This window comes from Mus musculus, chromosome 2 (assembly GCF_000001635.26).
Source record: "Mus musculus strain C57BL/6J chromosome 2, GRCm38.p6 C57BL/6J".
Taxonomy (NCBI): Eukaryota; Metazoa; Chordata; class Mammalia; order Rodentia; family Muridae; genus Mus; species Mus musculus.
In genome coordinates this window covers 180,393,554-180,417,160 of record NC_000068.7, presented here as the reverse complement: position 1 = coordinate 180,417,160, position 23,607 = coordinate 180,393,554, and the positions used below count along the sequence as shown (strand labels likewise).

The window sequence follows — 23,607 nt, the reverse complement described above, 5'->3', positions numbered from 1 at the left end:
TGTATGTGTGTGCGCATTGGTGGGTAGGTGTGGGTTGTGTGTATGTGTGTGTGTATGCATGTGTGTATGTGTCTGTGCATGTGTGTGTGTGCATGTGTGTGTATGTGTCTGTGCATGTGTGTGTGTGCATGTGGACACACACGTGCACGTGGGCTCTTATGGGCTATGCATGTGCAAGTGTTGTTGTAACCATGTGAGACATAGGAAAAGCCACTCCATATAGGCCAGATCAAGAGTTCTTTATTTTCTGGCAGTTGAGAGCAGGCTCACACATGAAAGACCTCCCAACCACTAAGAGATGTGGAGCAGGGTTTATAAATCCCCAAATCACACCTACAGCACACCAGGGGCCTGCCAGAGGGCAGAAGTTTCAAATTTTTCAGTTCATTTGATTAAAACAGTTTGGTTTAGGTTTATGTTGTAAAACAGTGAACACCCCATCCCCTGAAGCTGCGGTGTGACTTCATGGGAATATTATGTTTTGTTGTCCATGGGACAAGGGGATAGTTGGGTGGAATCAGCTATACCCAGGACAAAATGGAATTACTTTGTGCAGTTCACTCCCCATTGGTCTTAGGGAAGAGTTTTACAACATAAAACAGTATGTACTTGTGGAATGTGTTTGTAGGACACATGCTTGTGAACGTATGTGTTTGTGGGGAGCATGACACATATTTTCAGGTATTTGAGGGGTGCATACATGGTTGTGTGTATTCTCCAGAACTGTTCCTGCTTTGAGGCACGGATGTACCTCAACTTGTACAGTATTTGGTCCCTTTAGGTCCCTAGACACCTTTCCTCCCCAGTTTAAAAGCTTCCTTCCGTTCACTCTGTCTGGCCCAGATGAGTAGCTACCTCCCTCTCCCCAATCGACTATTTCTGTTTCCCTTGGCCTCTGTACCGGCTGGTTTTGTGTGTCAAGTTGACACAATCTAGAGTCATCTCAGAGAAAGGAGCCTCAGAATCCTGCAGAATATGCCATTAGTGTATAATAGGGCACATTTACACAAAGCCCCATGGCCTAGAGGATACTCCAACTCCTAGGTAGACAGCAGGCCTGGGGGTAGTGGGGGAGGAGCTCCCCTGTTTCAACCTCTTTAATCTCATTTTACATGCTCCCTCCTTCAGGGAGGCCTCCTTGAACAAAACCAGGCAATTAACACTCCTCGTGAGCCCCACTGTTACCTGGTCTTCCTGTGTAGGTTTCCTGATTCCCTGCTGGATTATGAATCCAGAAAGATGCTGGGCTACCTGTTCTTGGCACAGGGCCAGGCCAAGCCACAAGAGCTTCCTAGAAAGTGAAGGGATGAGCATGGGTGGAGCCCTGGTGCCTGTCCAGGAACAGCCATGCCTGCAGGCTCCCTCACACCCAGGCCTCACAGACACGCCTGCATCTCATCAGTACCGAATCTTGGGCCTCCTGGAAAACCTGGGCAGAAAATCTGACCTAATTCCTGAACTATAAAAAGCCTCAGTCTCTGAGTAGGATTTGGAAGACACCCTCTCCCCATCACTGTGAGAGAGTGTTATAGTCAGTTTTATGTGTCAGCTCATCTGCCCAAGGTGCTCAGCTGACATTCAAACTCCATCTGGCTGTTGCTGAGTGTTTCATATGCTAAAGACACTTAACACAGTGCCCATAAGTAGGTAGATCGATGGATATAAGATAGACAGATATAGATACATAGATGGATGGATAGATAGATAGATAAATAGATGCATGCATACATACATACATACATACATACATACATACATACATACATAGACAGATACATAGATACATATAGACAGACAAACAGATAGGTAGACAGATAGATTATGGACTAACCACAGAGAATAGATCAATAATGGATGGATAAAAATGAATGGGTATAGACATAGACCCTGTTTGCTCTGTTTGTCTGGAAAGGCCTGACTCACACAGGACAAAGACTGAAATCAGACATGAATTCTAGGGGAAAAGAGAGATCTGGGAACTGTTCCATAGTCAGAGCCACTTTCTTCCCTAATTCTACAGAGCTGGAAGAACTTGAGACTACCACGTCCCTTTCTGTCCTTAGAGACTGGGTTTCAAAGCCTGAGAGACACTGTCTTAAAACAAAGAAGACTCCCCTAAATCACACACCTTTCCTCTGCTTCCCTCGATATCTGCCACATCTCCACTCCAGCCTCAGCCATGGTCTAGCCTTCAAACACTCCTGGCCACTCATTCAATGGAGACATGAGTGGGCTTCCCCTAACCTAGAGGTCTTGAAGGATTACAAATTGGGCTGGTAAGGGGTGGCGTGGGCACCACAATGTATCAGGAGCAACTTTGCTATCTGGCAACTTCCACAAGAGGCTGTCATTTGACAACTTCCACAAGAAGTTTGAGCTGGTAGCCTAGCTCTGTGGACCTGACTCTCAGACAGCACATAGTCACTCCCTCTAATGCCACTCTGCCAGAAGTCCCTTAAGTGTCTTCTTGAGAAAGTCAGATGCCCAAAGCACCAGGCACCAAAGCAAAGGATCCAAAGGATGCTTGTGGGCAACTCCCAGAGAGAGGAGTATAGATCTCCGTGAGACCTGACCAACTACTAGGATACCTCAGTGATCTGGGGAGAAGCCATATGGACATCCGTAGTTGGACCAGGGCCTCCTGTGGAGCTTCTGTCCTGCTGAGATGAGGTTTCCAACTCTAGCCATTTCCTTGGCTTAACACTCAAACTAGCGAGAAGCAGGAAACAAAATGGAGCCAACGGCTTCCTGCCTCACAGCAGCTTCTTGGACACCTTCAGAACAGTTGCCCCAGCTGTGGGTACTCTGGTGGAAGCCACACCAACATCCTACATACCACAAAGGCAGGTGATTCCCAGACCTGTAACTGTCTCCTCTAACTTGAAACACTCCCTCCTGGAAAAGAAAGAGGAAGTGGGGGAGGAGGGCTCCTAAGTAGGAATTTCACCAGACTTACAAGACACACAAAGCCCCTTCCTAAGGTTACATATGCAGTGCGCAGTCATGGGGAGAGAGGACTCTTGGGAGGAACTGCCTGCAAGTTGAGAAGGGGGCTCCAAAGATGCTGTTTCCACAAGTCCTTATCCATGCTGGGGTGGGCTTTACAGTGATGCAAATACATCTAAGTTGCTCATTCTGTAAATAACCCCTCACTCATGCAACTCAACAAGCTCACAGAGTTCAGGTTGGGGAGGGATTTTTGTCTTGGGTCTGTCATTGGTACCCTATCCATGGTAAACAGACATCTATTCATATTACCCCAGGAAAAGTCATGTGATGACCTAGAAGCTACAACTGAGGCCTTGATTCAAGGTAAGAAATCCATAGCCTTACTATCACTTGGCCATGGACTCCGGCCCAGGAGCTTCCTCCAGACGGGGAACTTTGTGTTCAGGTGGGAACATGTCTAAGTATGGGGTCAGGCAACCATACAGTGTGTATCCACAGGCCTGTGGCCAGGGCTACAGAACATCCCCTTTTGCCACTTGCATGCCCCAAGAAGGTTGAAGCCTACCTGGAAGTATGCACTGGTACTGAGCCAACAGAGTCTGTGGCTGTCCCCAGAGCTAGGGAATGCAGATCTCTGCACAGTAGCCCCTTCCCCTCCATGTAGATGGCTTCTGCCCAAGACACATTTGCCTGTAAATCTCTGCAAGAGCAGGTGAAAGGCAGCCATTAAGGAGAAATGTCTCCACTTTAATGGAACCTAAGTCCTTATGCCTTTTCTCTCCAGCAAACCTGGTGGGTCTGGGACAAAGGCTGCCCAAGGCCCCTCGGGCACCAAGATTCTACTGTAAGGGAGGAGAAATGGTGAGAGGCCATGCTGAAAAAGCTCCCAGAGGGAGCAATGCAAGTTCCAAGGGCTTTTGTTCTCCACACCCAGCTTGGCCAAGACATAGGAGTTAGCCCCTAAGGTCGAAGACAGTGAATACAGGTAAGATGCACATAAGATGCTGAGTGTGCTCCAGTGAGCACAGGTGCTCAGTGAAGATGGGCTTCACACTCTTGGGGTCTCTGGTAAGCATCTCGGGAAATCCAGAGGTAGAGAAAGTCAGACACAGAAAGAGGGCGAGGGATAGAGAGAGAAGTGACTGGGACAGTAACAGCAAAGGGACAGAGACACCGCAGGGAGGCAGGATGGAAGTGGAAGGGGAGAGATCAGGGTGCCACAGGATCATTGCTGGCTGGGAGCCTGTGGAAGTCACCTGTCATACTCTGCAACTGTCAGGGAGAAGGTTGGGGTGCCTGGTTTACCCTAGTCCTGGAATCTTCCATTTACCTAGTTTATTTGTGGTTATATGACCTAGGAATTCATCTAATGTGTCTGAGCCTCAGCCTCTTATGTATGGAATAGAGAAATTGTCAATGCTCTGTAGAGAAGGTTACTATGGAGGGAGACTGTCACCCATGTGAGTGGCTTTGTTCAGGGCCCATGACTTTCCTATTCACAACATTCTCCAACCTAGAAACTTTCTATTTTAAAACAAACAAAACCCATATGACATACCCCCCTTTCCAGCTCCCCTCTGGAGCCCCTGAGTGCTAACAGCCACCTGACCCCACTTGAGGGCTAGAGAGAGAGCTCCATGGTTGACTGGGCGGGGTTGAAAGAGAGGTTCCTTCATCTTCTCCCAGAGATATGAGGTTCTACTTTGAGCAATACCCTTGACCCTTTGAGCCCAGGGGACCCAGCGTTGTCCCCATCCCTGACAGCTGAAGTGTGGGGTTCCAGGTGGGGTGGGTGCTTCTGGGAACATGGCCGTTTCTATAAGTATTTTCCAAGGAAAGAAATGAGGCAAACCCTTAGAGAGCAATAACCCATAACAGCCACTCCAAGTACCGGCTTCTGCCAAGGGCTGTGAGCTTGCCAGTTCCAAGTCCTCTGCAAGGTGACACAATTCTGCATCCATTCTGCAGATGATGAAAGAACCGGAGACACCAAGCCGCTGAAGCTTTTCCTCACAGGACTGCTCCTGTCAGTAACACAGAGCCTCCTACACTCTGACCTGACCCTTGCAGAGCCCTAACGCCATTCCTTTCTGCACACGAGTCACCTAATGCTAGGCATAGCAATGCATACCTGTACTCTCAAGTCCAGCCTGGTATACATGGCAAATTCAAGGCCATCCAGGGCTACGGAGTGAGACTCTGATTCAACCTTCCAGGATACACCTAACTGATGGTCTATGTTATGACGCCCTTGGTGCTAGATAACTCCTGAAGGTCACAGGCTCTTCCTCCAGCGAGTTTAGCATCACCCAGCACTAGGGGCTCCACAGCAACCTCACTAACCTTGGACAAACTGCTCATCCTTCCTGAGCTGTCCCTACCTCATCCCAGAGCCGGACGATACTGCTTCCTGGGTAGAATTCAGACAGCAGCAATAACCACAGCCACACTAGCAATTATTAGTATGTCATTATTAATTATTAACATATCAAAATGGCAACTACACACCACATTAATGATTCATGAGAGAAGCTCCTGCCTGCAGGGGGCATATTAGAAGCTCAGTAGTATGGTTTTCAGACCAGGGAGTCCCCGAATAGATGGAATCTCTGCAGTAGCACCTCGTTCCAAGTTGTGCCCAGGAACCATTAGCAAGAAAACATTTTAATTAACTTGCTGTGACTCATAAATTAATTGCTCTCATCTGGCTTCAGACTTGTGATGTAGCCAGAGCTGTCCCCCTGAAGCCAGAGCAAGTCTTAGTTCTGTGGACTTGGGGACACAGAGGATAGAGCTTGAATGTTGCTTCCTAGCAAGGGTCAAGGTCTTCCTCTGTGAGTTTGTCGTCCTGCAGAGAACTCGGAACTGGCAAGCTCACAGGCTGGGCCGAGGCAGGGACAGCTCAGAAAGAATGAGTACCCTGGGACATCCCTGCCAGTGTGTCTGGGACCACCAGCTCAGGGCTTATCCAGAGGCAGGAGTGAGCCGGAAGCGGTGGGGGAACTGTCCACATCTGGGTGCTGAAAATGCCTGCGCCGTGGCTGCATTTTTAACACTTGGTTTCACAGAAGTTCCCACTCCACCTCCCGATCTGAGCAGTCCTTGTTGGGAGGGATCATAAGGCAAACAACATGCCAAGGGCCCCATAGTGAACCATGCTAGAACTGTCAGCAGCTTTCCCAGACCTGACCCTTCACAGGGCTCTGCTCACTCTCTCCCAGGCGAACAGTTCTTCTAACAGGGACAGCTAAAACCTCTTGGAAAGAGAGAGGCAATATGTAGAGGAAGCTAAGCTTCTAAATTATAGAGCTACAATTATGACATGATCAGGGGCTAATGTGACCTTCATTAAGAGAGGTCAAGAAAGCAGGAAGGGGCACATTTGGGGAAGGGCATAGCTGAAAGTCTTGGGGTGAGAGTCTGGAGACTCTAGTGTCCTGATATGAAGAGCAGATGTGGTGCTCAAATCACAGAAGGCCAGTGGCTCTGTGCTCCACTGCCTGCCCCCACCCCACACAGTCATCTCCCACTGCAGAGCTGCGGCTGTACAGGCAGGGCTCTTCCTTGCAGCTAATGGATCAGATGAGGCTGAGGGTTGCAGCCCCTCCCCCACATGAGCTCATCTTGGCTCCCAGGCTGGGATCTGGCCAACTCACAGACAGCGATTCCCAATTCCCGGTATGCAGGGCCAGCAACGCCATGTGACCGATGAGAACATAAAGAACTCGTCTTGGGGTCACTTCCCCTTGTCTTGACTCCAGGAACGAGAGCAGCTCTCGAGGGGCTGTGATTTTGTTGTTATCCCTCACAAATTTTCCCCATGTCATGTCAGTATCTCTACACCAAAGGACCCAGTGGTCCAGAACACAGCTCGGAGTCCAGGTTGCCAGGGTGTGTCGGGTTTACAAACATGTAAGTGTGCATGAGTGTGAGCAAGGGCACTTGTGAGGGTGCACTTGGGTGTATGCGTCTATGCAGGTATGCACCTATGTATAATTGTGTGCCTGTGTGAGTGTATGTAGAGGTACATTGCTAGGAGGATGTGCATCTGTGTGGCGTTTGTATGTCTCTGTGTGTATAGAAGTGTGAATGAGCAGATGAAGAAGTGTGCCTGAGGGGATGAAGCATCCTCGCTCACTGGTTGGGTAGTCATGAAAAGATCCACCTGCATGAATAATACCTGTGGCAGCCTCAGAACAACCAACCTAGCCCACAGAACCACGACCTTGTTCCCACTGTGCTGGAACCAATCACACATGCCCCCACCCATGCTTCCAGTGCTGACATAACACACGTGTGTCTCTGGCGTGTTTCCTGAATGATAAGGACCTGTACTGGTCCGAGAGCCTCACTAAGGCAGGATACATGAGAAACACTTTCTTCTGGGGTGGGAGAAAGGTGAGAGAGGTCGGGTGAGTGGTTCAGTCTGAAGACAGCATGGCTCTGCTCCTGCCCCTCTGCTAACCAGAGCCCGTTCTTTCCAAGAGAGGACTCCTAGCCTCACTACAGTCACCGGTCTTCAGCATCTTGCTCATCTTCACCTTGCTGCCTGTTATTGTCCCATCCCAGACTGGACACACCCAGACATCCTCAGCAACTGCTCAAACACGGTAACATTCATTTCTCACACATATCCAGCTGCTTTCCTGGAGTTCACTGTGTGTTGGGGGTGATGCTCAGAGATGTTTGGGTCCCCCAGACTGCCCAGGCTGTCTCAGATACCACCATCAGGACACAGTGCTGAAGGAGTGGGTCTATGCTGCCACAGGCCACCTGTGGAGATGCAGCTTGTGTGTGACAGGCACTCAGCAAAAAGAAAGGATTAGCAGATTTACACACTCCACTGACAGAGTAGTGCCAGCCTTGCTCTGGCTTCACTCATTTGAATTCACTGATTTGGGCCAGGAGACCAGGATTTCTTCCTGGAAGTTTACAGATGGGCTTCAGCTCTGCCCACACTGTCAGCACAAGTTCATTCCCAGTGGAGAGCTAAGGACCAGCATCCAGTCTCACATAGGTGGGGTGTACTTTATGTTTTGACAGCAGAACAACACACTCATTAGCAGCCGAGGAGATGAATCAGAGGCCAGGAGCACTCTGCTCACCCGGAGTTCAATCCTTAACACCTGTCAGACGGCTCATAGCCACCTGTAGGTCCAGCTGCAAGATCTGACACTACTGTCCTCCAAGGACACCTGCACTCATGTGCACACATGCACACACAGACACATAATTTAAAATAAAAAAGGGCTGGAGAGATGGCTCAGCAGTCAAGAGCACCATCCCTCCTTCTAGAAGGTCCGTGTTCAATTCTTGGTAGCTCACAGTAGTCTGTCACTTCAGTTCTGGGGATCTGAGTCAGTGCCAACCCCACACATGGTACACAGACAAACACACAGGCAAAACACTCTTACATGTTAAATAATAATTTAGAAGTAAAATAAAATAAAGTATTTTAAGATGAGAACTTGTGGGGCTGGAGAGATGGCTCAGAGGTTGAGAGCACTGACTGCTCTTCCAGAGATCCTGAGTTCAATTCCTAGCAACCACATGGTGACTCACAACCATCGATAATGAGGTCTGGCGCCCTCTTCTGGCATGAAGGCATATATACAGGCAGAACACTGCATAGATACTAAATAAATTAATCTTAAAAAAAACAACAAACAAACAAACAACAAAACAAACCCTTGTGGGAATACAACTTTGTTTACTGTTCAGATTTTTATCTCTTGAGGTGGGTCTATTTTTTATGTATCCATGGCTGTCTTGGAACTATCTATGTAGACCAGGCTAGCCTTGAATTCACAGAGATCCACCTGTCTCTGCCTCCCAAACAATGGGACCACTATGCCTGGCTTCCTTCAGATTTGACTGGGGCACATATTCCTGAGCAGCTTCTCATGACCCTATCATCCAGGTCACATGTTCTCATACCCCCATGTAGACAAGCCCCCATGTTCCTGCTTGCATCCTTAGAAAATGCCCTCTCTGTTCAGACTCCTCCTGTATCAGAGGAGGCCCACACTGCAAGTGATCAGTCTCTCAAGAAGCAACACTTCCCTGCATATATCTTTCAGCATACATGCACAACACACTCTGAATATACACTAAAATCTGCTACACAGAAGTCAGGCCACAGACTCACACTCACAGGTCCCAAAGATCCAAAGGGCACTGCAAAGTTTGTGGAGAGCCACTGTTTTCCCAACATGGTGCCAAACTTCAGCATCAGGCTCTCCTTCACAGCTAGCCCGCTGCTGGGTCCTGGCCAGAAAACCTGTTGGCCAGCTCTCACAATTGCCCACTGCCTCATTTCTAGTAGCCGACATTTAAATGTGTGCGTAGTGGTAGTTACATTCTTTTGTTGTGTGCTTTGTTGTGTTGTCTTGTGTTAAGATTTCTTTCTTTTGTTTTTGTTTGTTTGGTTTTCTACATTTGATTTTATTTTAAATTATATGTATGAATCATATAGCCCAGGTGTCCCTCAAACTATATCACTGGGGCTGGTCTTGAACCCCTAGTCCTCCTTTGTCCTCCTCCCTTGTGCTAGGATGACAGGCATGCACTTCACTCTTGGCTAGTATTAGTTTGCCAATGTTTCTACTTGTTAAAAAGAAACTCAAAGCACAGTGAAGCCACCTACCACCCACCACTGCCCCAAGACAATAGCGTGGTTGGAGCTAACTCAAGGCTCTCTAAGGTGATCCAGGTGCTAAGCAGCCTTTGCTTTGCCTGTCCAGTGTCCCTTTCCCTTTCAACAACTCTGGCTTCTCAGATGGCCTCCTTACACCCCTGAGTGGTTAAGTGATAGGAACATCACCAGCAAGCGTAGCCCCGTGACTTTTTCCTCTGTCTGTCTGTCTGTCTGTCTGTCTCTGTGTCTCTGTGTCTCTCTCCGTATGTCTCTGTCTATCTCTCTATATCTGTCTCTGTCTCTCTGTCTGTCTCTCTATGTCTGCCTCTCTGTCTCTGTCTCTATCTCTCTATCTCTGTTTCTATCTCTCTGTCTCTGCCTGTCTGTCTCTCTGTCTGTCTCTCTCTCTGTGTCTATCTCTGTCTCTGACTCTCTGTCTCCGTCTCTCTCTCTATCTCTCTCTGTCTCTGTCTGTCTGTCAGTCAGTATGGAGCTTCCAAGAATCACTGTGGCCTCCACCTGAGAGTCCCTTTCTCAGACTGAAGCCTGCTTGGAGGAAGCAGGGCTGAAAAATGGAGAAAGCAGGCTGTAGCTGATGGGATCTGACTCTGGGTCCAGCTTGTATTTGGTGTTGAGCAAGTCTGTTCCTTTTCTGAGATGAGCTTGAGGCCTCTCCAATCCACTAATCTGGATCACATGAATGAGGGTGGATTGTCCCAGCACAGTCCCAGCCCTGGCTTTTAGGCCCGAGTCTTGTGAATGGAGGCCAAGGCTGCTTCTGCTAAGCCCTTGGGTGACCACAAACACCCATCAAAAGGTGATAGGATGTTCAGCTAATGAAACTCTCTCAGCAGCCCCACTCCAGACAGCTGTAATCAGGTCAGTGCAGACTGAACCAGGGCAGGCAAGAAGTTCAGAGGCGCTTGAGGGAAAGTTCAGAATTGATGGAACGCTGTGGTGGCCACACAGGCACATGGGTTTATTGCAACAACAAATCTCACATCTAAATGTATGTACCTCATTTTACATAAATCAAATAAGGTAGACTTTAAAAGGGAAGAAACACGAGGCTAAGAAGATGATTTAAGGAGCTGCCTACTGACCAAAGGTGGGACTGTGTGATTGATGATTGGCAACTGTCAAACATGTTTAAGTTCATTAACCCTCAACAATACAATCCAGTGTTGACTGCCCAGACTCCAGACCCCAAACAATAAATGCAATGACACCTTAGTTACTTTTCCATCAAAGGCCTAGTCCTGCCTGTACCTGGCACCATCTCTGCCTCCTATGGCTTGACATCTTTGTCCCCACTGTGTTTCATGGAGGACTCTGAAGGGCTCTTTTGACGTGTTCCCACCAGTACTGCTCATGAGTTAAACTCTCCTTCCATTTTTACCCGAATGTGGCCAATCTAAATGTCAGGGCAGTTCAATTCCTATGGACTTTGCCATAGCAGTGCTTGGGGGTGGGGGGTGGGGTGTCACTTCACTCGCAGACTTCAGGTTTGGATCACTGGACACAGTGTGTGGTCCCATGGTCCTTGACACAATACCAGAAGTCGCACTGATGTGAACACAGGGGCTGCTTGAGATCTGACAGGAGTGAAGATCCTGCAAGCTTTCCAACCCTTGGGCTCCCAACATGGAGTTTCATGTCTCTGACTCCTGGACAAAGGCCAGTTTATCTCTGTGGGTGCACAGGAGTAATGATCTTGCTGTCTTCCTGTCTGTGCCTTCATCTGCGATCCTCGTGACTATGTTCATGGGAGAGCATCCTGGGCTCTTCCTGCCATCTTTTGTGCAGGCTTCTTTCTCAGACACTTGATCACCATCTCTGCAAAGTTCCACCCCCCTCCGCCCTTTTGCTTTCTGTGTTTCTGGAAGAGTAACTGCTGACTTCTCAGTGCCCCCCAGTCACAGCCAGAGAAGAACCTAAAACCATTGTGATATTGAATGAGACATACTTCTCTCCCTGGAAGGTCTCTGGAAAGCAAACTTCCTGAAAAACCCTTTGTCTTCTTGCTTTAAGCCGTGCATCTGGGGGCAGAGTCACAGCTGAGGGAAGACTTTCCATGAAAACACCCCTGCTCATCAGCAAAGATGGCCTTGTAGACTTAGAAAATCAGTTTTTGCAACCCTAAAGCATGATGGCTCTGGGTGTGAGCAACTACCCCAGAAGAGCTTGAAACTGTACCTCCTGGTGGAGAGACACTACAGTGGCCTGGCCTTGCTGCAGGGTTACAAGTTGAGATGATCTCTGGTCCAATTATCATGGTGGGGGAGCCTAGGAACAGAGGCATATGGTGGGCTGTAGTACAGGGCCTCAACCAGTAGCCCACTATGGGAACATGGGTCATATGGTCTGGTCTGCACTGTCTGGAGAGAAGGGATGGGTTATGGATTAGAAACACTTGGAAGTTTTTGTTTTTTTGTTTAATTGAGTTTTGTTTTTTGTTTTGTTTTGTTTTCATGTTTTGTTTGTTGTTGTTTGTTTCTTTTTGTTTTCGAGACAGTGTTTCTCTGTGTAACCCTGGCTGTCTTGAAACTCATTCTGTAGACTAGCCTGGCCTTGAACTCACATCCACCTGCCTTGGCCTCCCTGTGTGCTGGGACTAAAGGTGAACAGAGATAGCACCCAGCTCGGTCATTTTAAAAAGAGAGACAAAGCATTCAGTCACAGTGCTCAGGGAGACACGGGTGGGGGCTATGAAGGACTGGATGGGGTCACTCTTGAATGGAGGAGTGCTGGGAATGACAGGCCCATGGAGAATTCTGGGTGAAGAGACAGAATTCGGCAATTTCCACAGTAGTTTAAGTTTCTTTGCCTCGGAAGATCCGATTAAACAGTGCATTTGTGTGTAGGCTTATCCCGTCTGTTTTGTTTTTAATTTAGTTTTGTTTTTGAGACAGGGTCTTGTGTAGCCCAGGCTAGCCTCTAGCTCACTAAGTAGACTGTGTCTCAAGTCAATAAAACAAAGAGAAAAAGAGGAAGCCTTCTAGCTGGGTGTGGTAGTGTACACCTTAAACCCAAGGGAAGCAGAGCAGGTGACTCTGAATTTCAGGCCAGCCTGGTCTACTACAGAGAAGCCCTGTCTTGAGAAAACAAACAAACAACAAAAACCCTGATGTCCTCTTCTTGCCTCTGTGTGCGCACACACACATACAGACAGACACCACACGCAAACACACCCTACACACAGACACAGACAGACGCAAACACAGGGACACACACAGACAGACAGACATATGCACTCACACACACACACACACACACACACACACACCACTCCAAAGAAGATGTTTCTGTAAAGTCGTGCACAGTGCTCAGTCTTTGTCCTAGGCCTAATCATTGGAACCCCGAGCAGGTCCAGCATCCCATAGCCAGTCTCTAGCAGGAAGTCTCATGTGAGACATCACCATGCCTCAGTCTTCCGGCCAATACACTAGAGAGATTAAAGGGGGCCTCCCTAGGATTCCCAGGAAGGGAAAAAATGTGAAGTAGACTTAGAGGCAGGGTAGTGTAGGCTGAGTGCTGGCTGGCTGGATGAGAAATGCATGAAGCCAGTTTGGGTCCGACCCATCTGCACACCCCTCACTCCTGGTTCACTGGCACTGACAGATGCTCAGTAGAATAAATGACTTTTGACTCCCATTCAGCCAGGCGGCTTGCACCTCACACAAAAAGACGAAAGGACAAGCTGCCTACTTAGCCCTCGAATACACCACTTCCCAAAGTTCTGCCGTTCCCCGCATCCTCACAGGTCATGCCTCCCACAGTGCCTCCTACCAGGGGCCACCCTTCCCAACGCCCCATGACCAAAGTCCCTAAAGTCCCACCCTTCCACGTGCTTCCTCACTCTCTCTTTGCACAAAAGGGAGACCTGAAATCATGATGGCAGGGTCTGAAGCCCCCAAGACTTTCCTCTTGGTGTAAAAGTTCATACTGACTATTTCTTCAGCTGTTTCTCCCAGTGGGACTCCTGCCAATCACACACCTCCCCCCATCCCCAGGGAAGAGGATCATCCACCACAAAATGTGACCCCCAAACAACCCCGGCCTATTGTAACTTGGAACTCAAATCAGATGCAATCTGTTTACCTGCCCTGGGGAGGAAGAGAGGAAGGCAGATGTTCCCTTTCTATAGCATTGAGTGTGACCCTGCTACACTTGCACACCAGTGAATGTGACCTCTGCTGCACTTGTGTAGCAGTGAGTGTGACCCCTGCTGCACTTGTACAGCAGTGAGTATGACCCCCACTTCAATTGTGTAACAGTGAGTGTGAGCCCTGCCGCACTTGTAGAACAGTGAGTGTGGCCTCACTGTACTTGCACAGCGGTGAGTGTGACCCCGCTGCACTTGCTTTCGCACACTTCTCCTGTTACAGGCTGGTACAGGACCCTCATGCTCAAGAGCCATGGGGGCTGCAGGGGAGCCCCACCGTGGTGGCAGGGCAAAGGGAAGCAAGTGGCATGGTGTAAGGGAGCATCAGGAGCGGGTCTGGGTCTCTGGGGAAGCACTGAACAGGAAGCTCAATCCCTCAGCACCCAGCCCACTTCGTCATGGCCTACCCTTCTCTCTCCTTGGTCCCTTCACCGGCTCCCCTCAGTTTTCCCAGTCCACCAGTGCACACTCAGTCTCCTCCCACCCTGAGATAGCCTCTGCTAACAGAGTCCTGTCTTCCCTTAGTCCCACTATGTATGGCGTGCAGACATGCTGAGTATATGCAGAAGTGTGCCTGTGAGTATGCATGCAAGTTCACCTGCTTGTGCATCTGTACACAAGCATGTCTGTGTGTGTGTGTTTGTGAGAGTGTATACATCCATGCACTTGGAAGAACATTCATTGGGCATGTTAGCAAGGGCATCCACCTCTGTGCATGCACGTGCACATGTGTGTGGATGTGCACCGATACAGGACTGAGACTGTGTGTACATGTGAGAATGTGTAGGATATGCATGTATGTGATGTGTGCATTCACTTGTGTGTCTGGATATGTGTGTAAGAAGTGTACACATGTCTGACTGTGCTCATATGAATCTATGGCATGTGAGAACGTGTCTGTGTGTGTGTGTGTCTGCATGTGTGTGTGTTGTGTGTATGTGTGTGTGTGTGTGTGTGTGTGTGTGTGTGCAACGTGTGCAGGCAAGTGCATTTCCCTGACTGCGCTAGCATGGAGTGGGGATGAGGAGAAGCAGGAGGGGTGTAACCAGCACTCAATGTGATTATCATTGCTATTTTGCATCTCTAACAGCAGAGGGGCTTCCCAGAACACACTGATAAGGAACAGAGGGTGGTGGAACCAACTGTGGATAAAGATGCCTGCAGCCTGGTCAGGTGCCCTGGCTGTACTAGCACCTCCAGAGTCCTCTGACATGGCTTGAACAGCGGGGTACATGTCCTGCTCACTGAGCACACCACCTGGAGCCTCCCTGGGAGAGATGTGGACTTCACTTCAGTTACTGCCCTCCTGCTCAGAGTTGTGATCAGTGACTGGCCTTTGTGCCATCAGAGACAGACTGCCTTTAAGGCCATTTGTCCTTTCTCTCCCCAGATGTGACTAACAGGAAGCTAGAGGCCAACTTATAGGAAAGAATCACTTCAGGTAGGACCCAGACTCCAGCTGTGCAGCCCATAGGGTACGGCTGAGACACGAGCACATTTGCCGAGGTCCATGAGGAAAATGGACCCAAGCTGATGCCGTAGGAAGATAAGAGTTGCTGTGTTCGGGTCAGGATGGAAGCAGGAGTTGGAAACACTTCATCTCATGTGAGTGGGTTCAAATCTTTAGTTGCATTCAGAGCTCCAGGGTCCCACCTTCTAGACCTAACCAGGCTGTCATCTATCCAGCCACAACCTCTCAGACCTCTGCTCTCAGCATTTACCTTCTGGTATCTTCTACAAACTCATCTCAAGGACCAGGATGAAGGAGGGGATCTGAGAGGCCATGACATGTGACTCCATGATCCAGGATACAGTAGTCACTTGCAAGGGTCATGATCAGGAAGCTGAGGACACCTGGGGCAGAGGTGGTATGATAGTTTGAATATGCTTGGCCCAAGGGAGTCTTTAATAGTGGTCTTTAGAGCCACTATTAGGAAGTGTGGCCTTGTTGGAAGAGGTGTGTCATTATGGGCGTGGGCTTTAAGACCGTCATCCTAGCTCCCTGGATGCCAATCTTCTGTTTCCCTTTGGAACAAGATGTAGAACTCTCAGCTCCTCCTGCACCATGCCTGCCTGGACACTGCCATGTTCCTGCCTTGACAATAATGAACTGAACCTCTAATCCTGTAAGCCAGCCCCAGTTAAACATGGTGCTTATAAAAGTTGCCTTGGTCATGGTGTCTGTTCACAGCAGAAAAACCCTAACTAAGACAAGTGGTAAGACAGACAAGGATCAAAGAGTATGAAGTGGGGGTAGACTCCCCAAAGGACCATGAAGAATTGCAGGAAGCCAGACCCTGTTGTCATCTTGAACTTTCAGAAATCAGAATGACTTCAGTCAGCCCACAGTCAGGCCATAGGAACACCAGGAAAGTCTCGGCCAACAAGGCTTGAAGAGTGCCATTCAAGGGACATAGGATAGGAGCAATTATGGATGGCAGGACAATGATATTTGGGTTCGTTCATAAACTTGAGGACCTTGGGAGGACAATGTTGTTTGGGTCCATTCATAAACTTGAGAATCTTGGTCAGAGATGAGCAGAGCTTCTCATAACCCAGGTGGGGCAAGAGCACAAGATTGGGATCGGGGTCGACTCTCTGTCCAAGGGGGTCTTCACTCCATCTAGTTGTGATCCCTGTTACCCATGGCACTGGCTACTTGGATGCTCTCCTAGGACCCACACTGCCGTCCCTCCCTGGGGAGAAGAAAAGATAGAGCTTTGTGTAAGGAATGCCGCTGCCCAGTATGGGGCTCCCTTCCTGTCTGAACTCTTTCCAACAGTCCCTATGGTGAGATGCTCCAGTGTCTCCCACCTGGCTAGATATTTGCTTAACAAACAGTGAAAACAGCTGCCCCCTAAGCATAAATAGCCAGGGTCTCTCCTCCCACATGGGAGACCCAGATCATAGGTTAGACATCAGGCATTCCAATCCACTCTGAGCTGGCCAGGACTGACTGTGACCCCGAGGGGTGTCTCACCTCTCTGAGCACAGGATGCTTGCCTGGTGTGGGTCCTGCCTGGCTTGGCTGATGGTGTTTGCATATGCACTTGCCCTGAACTCACAGGGCACTGTGGGTGCCAAGTGGATGAGACAAGACAGGGCACTGTCCACGTATCTGTCCCTAGACTCCAGATATGCCTTTTTCTAGGCTGGGCCCCTATTCCCAGGATGTACGCATCTTGGAGATGTACCCTATCAGGAAATATTTGGCCCAAATCTAGATTGGCTGTCTAGGAAGGAGTGGGCATGATGGTCCTATGTTAAACAAGGCTTAGACTGATTGGACAAAGAACAGCATGTTCACACTGTATCCAGTCTGGGCAGCTCTTGGCCTGGTTCCAGTGCTCGTGGTGGGTGTGGCCCAGAGCTTATGTTAGATGAAGTTCAGTGCTGATCAACTGTGTGGCCTAGCATGCACGTGGCCCAGCACTTGTAGTGGGTGTGGTCTAGTACCCATGGAAGTATGGGCTAGTGCTTATGGTGGGCGTGTCTCAGTACTTGTTTGAAATGAATGAGGCCCAGTGTTCATGATGGTGGGTGCAGCCCAGTTCTCACCCAGGCGGGATATTTGACAGGACAGTGAAAACTATTCTACTCTCTGCTCTTGGATGAGATTGGAGGCAGGGCAGACCAAGGCTGACCTGTTTTCCTACCAGATCCTACCAGTTTGGGGGTGGAGATTTTCCCAGTCTCCCCGCTGGGGCAGGACTGGACTCAACTCACTGGGTAGACATTTGCAAAAGATCCTACAAGGACAGCACATTCTACCAGCACATTCCTGGGGGTTTCAGATGAAGGCAGGTCACAGGAAAGCGGCCAACCCCACTACCAGGTATAAAGGACTCAGGGATGCAAGACCCCAGTAAAGACTGCCTATCATTTCCTGCCTTGCCCTCCGACAGCCTCTAGTTTCCTGTCCTTCTGGAGGACAAGCTTACATGTGAAGAGAGATGCCAGCTCTGTGCAGAATCAGGGTAGAGAGGAGACGGGAATGTTTATTGAGCTTGATAGTGAGACTGAGTGCTGATCCTCAGGCAGGGCTGGGCTCAACAGCTTCTGTCAGTGTGGCCATATTTTTCTCCTTCTCTCAGGCCTCTGTCCTCACACCTCAACTAACTCAGGCTGACAGCCATGGCCCCTAAGCCAAGCAACCCTGGCCCTGCCACTCTGGGTAGGAGGTGGAGTTCACTCCTGGCAAGCACATTATTTAGAGGCCACTAGACAGTCACTGTGAGCGCCCAGCAACCCCAGCCTTGTGCAGGACCCTGCCTAAGAAGCATTGTATATAAGGGTCCAAGCAGAGGCAAAGTTGACTGCACTGCCTCAGCTAACTGCTGACACACCTGGTGGTCTGGCTTCCCATGAGAGCAACCCTCACATGTGCCTCTGTGCCACAGGACTCTGCCAGGGCTCTGGATCGGTGGCACCTTGCAGGGTTCTCAGCGGCCAATCGAGTGCCACCATGTGTTCTGGAGAGTGGCTACCAGCTCAGCCTCCCCAGTGACAAGATATACATTCTCACATTGTCCCTCAGGTCATCAGCCAAAGGTGGACGCTACCTTCCAGGGCCTAGAGCAGCACCTTTAGCATGGAACTTACTTAAGGGGAAATCAGAGGTTTCTTGTGCCCCAGCCCCACCTGCCTGAGTCCCAGCACTCAGTTTTTACGCAAAGCTCTGGTGTGAAAAGAACATTTATTTTTCACAGTCACCTGGCAAGTGACCTGGACTGGGTCAGTCACAGCTTAGGGAGGTTTCAGCTTCCTCCTCTACTTGCCTGTTGAGGAGACAAGGGGAGCCTGGATCCCAACCCAGGGCCACTGGTGGCGCACGTGACCTGGCTTTCTTGGATCTGACCATTGCGGAGGCCTCCCTGCAGCAGCCTTTGAAGAGTCCTTGCTGTGGCTGTGTCCTCTGGCTGGGCCATGCGGCGTGATCAATGCGCAGCTACAGCTGGTTGAAGGGGACCAAATCCATCCAACAGCTGATTTGGTTCCATTTTACCAGCTTCAGCAAAGCATTTGGCTTCTGATCCACTGGGAGGAGAGACTCCAGGAAGAAGATGGTTCTGTCAGGCTGCTGTCCTGTCCCAGGCTCTCCCTGCTCTGAGAACCCATGCAAACCCAAGGGCTTTGGAGGTCTTCAGGGTGTGTGTGAGGGGTCACATGTACATTCAGACACTCTATGTGCCCCAAAATGGCACCCCCAGGACATTACTGGGAAGGGGAAAAGCAGTTCTTGGTCCTTACGCCCCGAACCTCCACCTCTTACTTGCTATATACATATATACCACATATACACCAGCGTTGTCCAGAGTCCTGTCTGGTCACTCCTTTCAGGAATATATCCAAGACCATTGAGCCTCTGACCCATGGACTCACATCGAGGCTTGAAGACTTCACACTTTACACCCTGACTCTGCCTGCATCATCCAGATGTTCTCTTATCTCACTGTGCCGAGGTACGGCTGTTTCTCTTAGCGAGCCGTGGGCCCTGTGACTGGGCAAACAGCTCTGGCTTGTAGTGACCTTGGGGGCAAGGGTATATCAGACACCACACATGGCTCTGGGAAGGCAGAAGATGGAATATTCCAGTATGGACTGGTTTATGTAGCATAAGAAGTGACATGGGACAGAAAAGGCCCAGTGTCCATACCCCCATTCTCTGGCCTCCCTAAGCCTCTCACTTCACAGCTCTTGATGATTCAGAAGGTCCACGTTCCCTTCAGAAAACTGGAGCAAGGGTGTGAGGTGAAAGTGTCCTCAGCCGCACAGGGACATGGTCTCCAATCCCTCTCTCTGTCTCTCTCTGTCTCTGTCTCTCTCTGTCTCTCTTTTTCTCTCTGTGTCTGTCTCTCAGTCTCTGTGTTTGTGTCTGTCTCTGTGTATGTCTCTGTCTCTGTGTGTCTCTGTGTCTGTCTGTCTGTCTGTCTCTCTCTGTGTGTGTGTGTGTGTGCGTGTGTGTGTGTGTGTGTGTGTGTGTGTGCGCGTGTGCGTGTGCGTGTGTGTGTGTGTGTGTGTGTGTGTGTGTGTGTGTGTGTCTACCCTCAGTGAATACCACCCCTCTGAGAACCATTGGGTAACCCCACATCCTCAGCCCCCACAGGGCCCACTGCAGCCTGTGTTCACAGTGGTCTTTCCAAGCAGCCCTGATGCAGAAAGATCCTCCTAAGGATGTCTTGATGTCCCCCTGGAGTTGCAGGAAAGGCTCTGCCTTCCAACCCACACAGACACAGAGGATCTCCCAGCCACCAGCCTCTGGCTCAGCACATGGCTCTCCTCTCCTTGCTCCTACACAGGGCAGGCACCAGGCTCCCAGCCTGCCTCACCGGCCCTTAATGAAAATGATTCTTGATGCTGGCTGCATCCAACCCTTTGTCTATGCTGTCAATATAGTTACTGGAGTGGAAGATTTGACAAGAGGTAGAATTAGCCCTGAGTCTTGGTCCTGGGCCCTTAGCTACCATGTTGGGGACCGAGGAAGAGGACTGCAGCTACCTTTGCCCCAATGTGTCAAGCCCAAGTCCTGCTCCAGTGCAACTTCATTTGCCGAAGCCTTGGGCACAATTTCATTCTGCCAAGGAGAGGGGTCACAGGATGATAGAGCTGGCACTCCCCTTGGGTCCCTGTGAAGGTTCTTATTTCTGTCCATATGTCACCAGATTGGAGGAATTTCCCCCATACGGACCTCCCTGAACTCCCTGTGGGTGTTGTTTTATTTCCTTTCTGAACAACAAAAAGATGCTCACATTACACACAGCTCCAAAACCTCAAGGGCCCATGACTTCTCCATAAGACCCACCTCCTCCTCGGCATGGGTACTTACTTCACCTAAAAACTGTTATATCCCAGGCTGTTCTGCCCTCTTCTTCACGGTCATCTTTGTTCAGCCACCCTGCTCCCTCGGACACAAGACATGAGAGGCTGACTTCATTGTAGCAAAGAACAACTCTACCACAGTGTGCCCCTGACCATGCTAGAAGGCAAACCAACCTGTGGGGTCATGGTAGCCCTGAAGGGCCAACTTAGAGCCATGGTGCCAGGCCTAGCAGAGAGATACCCAATGTGGCTGGCACACACAGTATCTGCTGAGGGTTGGTCTGGAGCCTGTGGGCATGGCTTCTTTGGGAATCCTGTCTTTACCAGATTTTCAAAGTGAACAGAATGGGACTGTGGGTACTACTGTTGTTGGGGTGGGTTTTGTTTGCTTGTTTGTTTTGCTGTTGTTGTTGTTGGGGGCTTGTTTTGTTTTGCATTTTACAGACAAAACAGTTTTTAAAATGTTTTAAAACATCTGCTGATGGAGCCATCCTTCGAGGGAGAGGTACACTCAGCATTTTCAAGCAGCGATGGATACTAGACATGAGCATTCGATGCTGAAAGCACCAGCAGCCCTGGTGAAAATCAATGGAAAAATTAGACGCCGTGAAAATGCAGTACACACTCAATTAGTTATAATTGGAGCATAGAGTGATGGAGATAAGGACAGAGCAGGGAACACTCTCAGACACACAGTCGATGCCGGCAGTCCCTGGCACATGGCTCACCTCGCTCTCACCCCTTGAAGTTCCATGAACTCGTGATGCTGTGCAAAGATGCTGCCTCACCAGGAAGCATTTGCATCATCCTGCATCTGCCAGGGGTCCAAGACCCCTGCTGGGCCCTGCTTGGAGATGGCAGAGCAGTCCAGGATGTCAGACGCTATAGCAAGCTCTCCCAGCTGTCTGTCCCCGGGCCTGACCTTTGAGACTCAGAATGACCTCAGACTCTGGAGTAAAACACTACACACTAGAGGAAACTGTGGGGTTCCTGGGCCTCTTGGGGGATCCGTTTCCCAACATGAAAAGTGTTGAAGGCAGTAAGTACTGGACCTTTTGTCTGATGGCCAGCCCTATGTGTCCTGTTATTCCATGCCTGTCATAGCTCCACAGGTGACCCCTGGCTATATGGCCAACAAGGACAGTGGGAGGGTTTCTCTCAGCCTCATCTCAGGACGTCAGGAACAGCAGCTGAAAATACACAGCCACCTCCAGGGACACAGAGGTCATAATACTAAATACTCCTGCTCAAAGACAACCTGAACCTAGTCACATGTGTAGCTAGCCGCTACACCAACTCCCACTTGATGTTTTCTGTTTTCTTTCTGTGGGGCATGTAAAATGTAAGCACCAATAACCTAGTATTTCTCTACATAGTGACATTGCCCACTAGCAAGCAGATTCGCCACAAAATTAATATCTAGCTTCACATAGTGGCTCATTATTAAAATAGAGAGCAAAGAATTGCAGGAAGCCCAGTGGGTACTAGCGGCCCTGGCCAGGGCTGCTGCTCAGGAACTTTCTGGAAGTTCTGTTTGAGAGTATCAAGTCCCATGGGACAATCTCCAGAAAAAGCCAAAGGAGCATTCACCCCCAAACAGCACCATTTCTTTGTATCTGCAGTGCTGACTCAGCCAAAGCACCACCGAGCCTCATTCAGCCCAAATCCATAACGTTTCTGTCTGTTCAAAAAAATTTATCTTTTCTCAACACTGATAAAAGTTTAATACCAGAGTTGCCTGAGTTTTTAATAAACTTGTCAACAAAGGAGCATGGCAAATTGATGAGGCCCTTCCTGGAGATAAATTCCACCTGAAATAGACCCATGGAACAGGGGGCAAGCAGAGGAGGCAGGGGAGGGACGGGACACACGATTGTGTTGCTGTTCGTTGCAAAAATTAAAACACAGATGGTGTGTGTGTGTGTGTGTGTGTGTGTGTGTGTGTGTGTGTGTGTGTGTGGTGTGCATGTGTAGTATGTGGGAGTGTGTGTTTGTGTGTGTGTGTGTGTGTGTGTGTGTGTGTGTGTGTGTGTGTGTGTGTTATCTCAAAGTTAGGACCCTACTAATCGCTGATTCTATTTTAAGGGAAAAGTTGCAGATAAGAACTCCATGGAGGTCAGCAGGCAGAATTTCTGTTCTGAGGGACTGATGTGTCCAGAGACAAGAAAAAAAGTGGCTTGTCAACACAGAGTCTGGTTAAAGGTCCTGCAGTGGATAGGGAAGGTGGGCCCCATACACATACTGTACCTCATCTCCTGAAAAAATAGACCCTGAGCTACCAGAGCTTAGAACCTGGAGTTCAGATATGCTGTTGGACGAAGCAGCAGAGGTGTTCCATGTGACACCATGGAAGGCCTGGGTAATGCATGACAGTGTGTGCTATTCCTCTCACCTCTATCCCATTCTTCGTCTCCCTATGGCTTGGGGGAGGTCTCCCAGGATGCAGAGGCATGGCAGGACAGGGTACTGTCTTCAGACATGAGAGTATAACCTGCCTTTGAGGGTACCAGATGAACATTTTATCCCTTACACAAGGATGTCTTGTGATGTGAACCCTACTCTTAGAAATTTATTTGCTAAGACAAAAGTGAGCAATGACAAGATCAGAAAAGGGAACCTCAAACGTGAGGTCTTGGCGGATCTCAAAACAGAGTGTGCAGGACACCCTTACAGCGACTTAAGCCTGCCACAGTACTCAGCCTGCAGTGATAAGACCAGGGCGTCCCCTACACCAGCTCCAAGATCTGGGACTCTTTCTCTTCTGCCCTTCTTCAGTGAGCGAAAACCGCACTGTGCCCTTGAGAAGGGCTGAGAGGAAGCAGCCAGATCTCACCTGGACTCAACAGCCTAGGAGGGGCCCACAAGGAGGAGAAACATAGAAAACAGAGCTCTGAGCCACACTCGGGTCACAGCTGCTGATGGGAGGTGGGGAGCACTCCTGGGCCTCTGCAGCCCCAAGTCACCCAAGTCCAGCCGTCTCCAACAGGACAGCTGAGAATGCAGGTTATTTATACCAGCCATGACATGGGCAAGAGTG

At 49.5% G+C, this 23,607-nt stretch overlaps 1 long non-coding RNA gene and 1 other non-coding gene across 2 annotated transcripts in view; both read right to left on the bottom strand.

The window, feature by feature from the left end:
- Window positions 1–15,358: 15,358 nt before the first annotated feature.
- Window positions 15,359–23,607, bottom strand: part of Mir1a-1hg (Mir1a-1 and Mir133a-2 host gene) — a 16,199-nt gene continuing 7,950 nt past the window's right edge. Inside the window, exon 4 of the long non-coding RNA NR_045331.1 lies at window positions 15,359–16,447. This is a non-coding gene — a long non-coding RNA (Mir1a-1 and Mir133a-2 host gene). The remainder of the gene's footprint in view (window positions 16,448–23,607) is intronic.
- On the bottom strand, window positions 18,679–18,782 carry Mir133a-2 (microRNA 133a-2). The gene has a single exon (NR_029901.1). It is a non-coding gene; the product is annotated as a microRNA 133a-2 (primary transcript).